We start from the raw sequence: 6,000 nt of genomic DNA, 5'->3' as shown, positions 1-6,000 counted from the left end.
GATTAACATTAACTAAAGTCATGACCTCTCCAAACCCACTTTTATGAAAAATACCATAAGATTGGATATTCTCCAAATATGTGGGATCTAAAGTTGACACTCTTCCAAACCCACTTTCAATATTATTGCAAACATGATTATCAATCTCATATTCATCATGGGGTTTAAATAAATTTTCAAGATCATAAGAAGAATCACCCCAATCATGATCATTGCAACAAGTAGTAAACATAGCAAAACTAGCATCCCCAGGCTTAGGGTTTTGCATATCATTAACACAATTGACATTAATAGAATTTATGATAACATCATTGCCATCATGCTTTTTATTCAAAGATCTATCGTGAATCACTTCATAAGGCACTTCATCACAATTTTCAGATTCAAGGATTTCAAGCAAAACCTCATAAAGATAATCTAGTGCACTCAAATCACTAGAAATTGGTTCATCATAATTGGATCTCCTAAAGAGATTAGCAAGTGGATGAGGATCCATAAACTTTTAGCAAGCGAAGATGCAAGCAAAAAGAAGGCACATGGTAACACGAGCAAACAGAAGGACGAACGGAAGAGGGGCAAATAAAATGGCAAAGGTGAAGTGGGGGAGAGGAAAACGAGAGGCAAATGGCAAATAATGTAATGCGAGGGATAAGAGTTTGTGATGGGTACTTGGTATGTCTTGACTTGTGCGTAGATCTCCCCGGCAACGGCGCCAGAAATCCTTCTTGCTACCTCTTGAGCACTGCGTTGGTTTTCCCTTGAAGAGGAAAGGGTGATGCAGTAAAGTAGCGTAAGTATTTCCCTCAGTTTTTGAGAACCAAGGTATCAATCTAGTAGGAGACCACGCTCGAGTCCCACGCACCTACACAAACAAATAAGAACCTCGCAACCAACGGATAAAGGGGTTGTCAATCCCTTCACGGTCACTTACGAGAGTGAGATCTGATAGATATGATAAGATAATATTTTTGGTATTTTTATGATAAAGAGAAATAAAAATGCAAAGTAAAATAAACGGCAATAGAAATAACTAAGTGTTGGAAGATTAATATGTTGGAAAATAGACCCGGAGGCCATAGGTTTCACTAGTGTCTTCTCTCAAGATAGCATAAGTATTACGGTGGGTGAACAAATTACTGTCGAGCAATTGATAGAATTGAGCATAGTTATGAGAATATCTAGGTATGATCATGTATATAGGCATCATGTCCGTGACAAGTAAACTGAAACGATTCTGCATCTACTACTATTACTCCACACATCGACCGCTATCAGCATGCATCTAGAGTATTAAGTTCATAAGAACAGAGTAACGCTTTAAGCAAGATGACATGATGTAGAGGGATAAACTCATGCAATATTATATAAACCCCATCTTATTATCCTCGATGGCAACAGTACAATACGTGCCTTGCTGCCCCTGCTGTCACTGGGAAAGGACACCGCAAGATTGAACCCAAAGTAAGCACTTCTCCCATTGCAAAAAAGATCAATCTAGTAGGCCAAACCAAACTGCTAATTCGAAGAGACTTGCAAAGATAACCAATCATACATAAAAGAATTCAGAGAAGATTCAAATATTGTTCATAGATAATCTTGATCATAAACCCACAATTCATCGGTCTCGACAAACACACCACAAAAGAAGATTATATCGAATAGATCTCCAAGAGAATCGAGGAGAACTTTGTATTGAGATCCAAAGAGAGAGAAGAATTCATCTAGCTAATAACTATGGACCCGAAGGTCTGAGGTAAACTACTCACACATCATCGGAGAGGCTATGGTGTTGATGTAGAAGCCCTCCGTGATCAATGCCCCCTCCGGCAGGACGCCGGAAAAGGCCCCAAGATGGGATCTCACGGGTACAGAAGGTTGCGGCGGTGGAATTAGGTTTTCGTGGACGCCTCTGATGGTTTGGGGGTACGTAGGTATATATAGGAGGAAGAAGTAGGTCGGTGGAGCCACGAGGGGCCCACGAGGGTGGAGGGCGCGCCTGGGGGGGGTAGGCGCACCCCCTACCTCATGGCCTCCTCGTCCGTTGCTTGACGTCCACTCCAAGTCCTCTGGATCACGTTTGTTCCAAAAATCACGTTCCCGAAGGTTTCATTCCGTTTGGACTCCGTTTGATATTCTTTTTCTGTGAAACACTGAAATAGCAAAATAACAACAATTTGGGTTGGGCCTCCGGTTAATAGGTTAGTCCCCAAAATAATATAAAAGTGTATATATAAGCCCATTAATCATCCAAAACATAATATAATATAGCATGGAACAATAAAAAATTATAGATACGTTGGAGACGTATCATGCAACAGAGGAGCTGAAATTTTACAAGGATAATGTTGACCCGGCGGACATGACGTCCTTGAAGAAGCCAACCACGGAGCATGATCCCTTGCTAAAGTTTAAGTCGGAAGATGACACCAAGTTGGTTGACTTTGTTCCTGGCGACTCATCTAAGCAGTTCAGCATCAGTGCCAATCTGGATCCGAAATAGGAAAGCGCGCTCATCGAGATCATCCGTGAGAACCGGGACATCTTTGCACGGAAGCTTTCAGACATGCCGGGTGTACCGAGGGAACTCGCTGAGCACACTCTTAATATTGATCCGTAATTTAAGCCGGTCAAGCAATTCCTCCGTTGTTTTAACGAGGAGAGGTGGAAGGCCATTGGTGAAGAAGTGGCCCGGCTCTTAGCGGCCGGGTTCATTGTTGAAGTTTTTCATCCTGAGTGGTTGGCTAACCCGATGTTGGTGCTTAAGAAGAATGGCACTTTGCAAATGTGTGTGGATTACACGAACTTAAACAAGGCTTGTCCGGCTGATCCGTTTGCTCTCCCTCGTATTGATCAAATCATTGATGCTACAGTGGGTTGTGAGCATTTGAGTTTTTTGGATGCTTATTCTGGTTATCAGCAGATCAAGATGGTGGTGAAGGACCAGGATAAGACAGCTTTCATTACTCCGTTTGGAGCCTTCTGCTATGTGTCTATGCCTTTCGGGCTCAAGAGTGCCCAGGTGACTTACCAGCGGTGTGTGCAAAATTACCATCACAATCAGATTGGGCGTAATGTTCATGCTTATGTAGATGACATTGTGGTGAAATCCAGGAAAATGGAGACCTTGATTGATGATTTCAAGGAGACATTTGACAATCTCCGAGCCTACAAGATGATGCTTAACCCGACCAAGTGCGTTTTTTGTGTACCAACAGGCAAGCTCTTGGGCTTTCTGGTTTCTAACAGAGGCATTGAAGCTAACCCGGAGAAGATCAAAGCCATTACTTCGTTGGCTAAGCTGGCGTGTGTTAATGATGTTCAGCGTTTGGCGGGTCGCATAGCAGCTTTAAGCCGGTTCATAAGCCGGTTGGGAGAGAAGGCCACCCCTCTGTATCAGATGATGAAGAAGACAGATAATTTCGTCTGGAGTGATGCGGCTAATGAGGCGTTTGAGGCACTTAAGAAGCAACTGGCTGAGCCGCCGGTCCTTGCTACTCCTATTGATAAGGAGCCTCTGCTGTTATATGTGGCCGCCAATAGCCGGGCTATCAGTGTAGCTATTGTGGTGGAAAGGAAAGAAGCAGGCAAGGAATATCTAGTTCAACGGCCGGTTTATTACATCAGTGAGGTGCTTATTGAGTCCAAGCAGAGATATCCACACTGGCAGAAGCTTGTGTATGGGGTCTTCATGGCAAGCCGGAAGCTCAAGCAATATTTTCTGGGTCATCCCATTAATGTGGTTAGCTCTGCTCCTTTGGGAGACATCATCCAAAACAGAGAAGCCACAAGCCTGGTTGCCAAGTGGGCAATTGAGCTGGGACCCCATGGTTTGAAGTATGTGCCTCGCACGGCCATCAAGTCTCAAGCACTTGTGGATTTTATCAATGATTGGACAGAGTTGCAGACGCCTGAGGAAAAGCCGGACAACACATATTGGACAATTCACTTTGATGGGTCCAGGCAGTTGGAAGGCTCGGGCGCTGGAGTTGTCTTGACTTCCCCATGAGGTGACAAGTTTTCTTATGTTCTCCGGTTAATGTTCCCTTGTACTAACAATGCAGCTGAATATGAGGCCTTACTCCACGGTCTTCGGATGGCGAAAGAGATGAACTTAAGCCTGGCGAGGTGCTTCGGTGATTCAGATCTGGTAGCTCAACAAGTCTCTGGCACCTGGGATTCTAAGGATCCACTCATGGCGGCTTATCGCCGAGAGGTTGATGCTATTGCGGGTCATTTCAAGGGTTATCAAGTTGAACATATTGATCGCAGGAAGAATGAGGCGGCTCATACTTTAAGCCGGTTAGGTTCTCAGCGTAAGCTAGTGCCACCTAACACGTTCCTGGATATTTTGCTTAACCCTTCTGTCAAATTACCTACAGAGGAGGATCTTGCTATCCCTGACCCGGAGGTACAGTTGGTGGCGGCTCTTCATGCTATTCCTGATTGGACAGTTCCGTATTTGGCTTACATGACCCAGGGCGAGTTGCCAGAGGATGAGATCTTGGCCAGACAGATAACCCGGCGGTCTAAGTCAATGTCAATTGTCAATGGGGAATTGCACCATCACAGTGTCACAGGGGCGTTTCCATGTTGCGTCTCTCCTCAAGAAGGCTGTGAGGTTCTACAGGAGATTCATGAAGGAGATTGTGGTCATCATGCGAGCTCTAAATATCTTGTAGCCAAGGCTTTTCGTCATGGGTTCTATTGGTTGACGGCTCATGCTAATGCTGAGGATTTGGTAAGCAAATGTGACGGTTGTCAGAAGTTCTCACGACGAGCTCATGTGCCGGCTCAAGAATTGAGGGTGATTCCAATTACTTGGCCGTTTGCAACTTGGGGGCTGATACGTCTCCAACGTATCTATAATTTTTTATTGTTCCACGCTATTATATATTCTATTTTGGATGTTTAATGGGCTTTATTATACACTTTTATATTATTTTTGGGACTAACCTATTAACCGGAGGCCCAGCCCAAATTGCTGTTTTTTTGCCTATTTCAGTGTTTCAAAGGAAAAGGATATCAAACGGAGTCCAAACGGAATGAACCTTCGGGAACGTGATTTTCGGAACAAACATGATCCAGAGGACTTGGAGTGGACGTCAAGCAATCAACGAGGAGGCCACTAGGCAGGGAGGAGCACCCCCACCCTCGTGGGCCCCTCGTAGCTCTCCTGACCGACCTCTTTCGCCTATATATACTCATATACCCTGGAAACATCATATATGGAGCCAAAACCCTATTTCCACCGCCGCAACCTTCTATACCCGTGAGATCCCATCTTGGGGCCTTTTCCGGCGCTCCGCCGGAGGGGGCATTGATCACGGAGGGCTTCTACATCAACACCATAGCCTCTCCGATGATGTGTGAGTAGTTTACCTCAGACCTTCGGGCCCATAGTTATTAGCTAGATGGCTTCTTCTCTCTCTTTGGATCTCAATACAAAGTTCTCCTCGATTCTCTTGGAGATCTATTTGATGTAACTCTTCTTTTGCGGTGTGTTTGTCGAGATCCGATGAATTGTGGGTTTATGATCAAGATTATCTTTGAACAATATTTGAATCTCCTCTGAATTCTTTTATGTATGATTGGTTATCTTTGCAAGTCTCTTTGAATTATCAGTTTGGTTTGGCCTACTAGATTGATCTTTCTTGCAATGGGAGAAGTGCTTAGCTTTGGGTTCAATCTTGCGGTGCTCGATCCCAGTGACAGTAGGGGAAACGACACGTATTGTATTGTTGCCATTGAGGATAAAAAGATGGGGTTTATATCATATTGCATGAGTTTATCCCTCTACATCATGTCATCTTGCTTAAAGCATTACTCCGTTTTTATGAACTTAATACTCTAGATGCATGCTGGATAGCGGTCGATGTGTGGAGTAATAGTAGTAGATGCAGGCAGGAGTCGGTCTACTTGTCACGGACATGATGCCTATATACATGATCATACCTAGATATTCTCATAACTATGCTCAATTCTATCAATTGCTCGACAGTA

The sequence above is a fragment of the Aegilops tauschii genome, chromosome 6, assembly GCF_002575655.3.
Source record: "Aegilops tauschii subsp. strangulata cultivar AL8/78 chromosome 6, Aet v6.0, whole genome shotgun sequence".
Taxonomy (NCBI): Eukaryota; Viridiplantae; Streptophyta; class Magnoliopsida; order Poales; family Poaceae; genus Aegilops; species Aegilops tauschii.
This window is presented reverse-complemented; position numbering follows the sequence as displayed.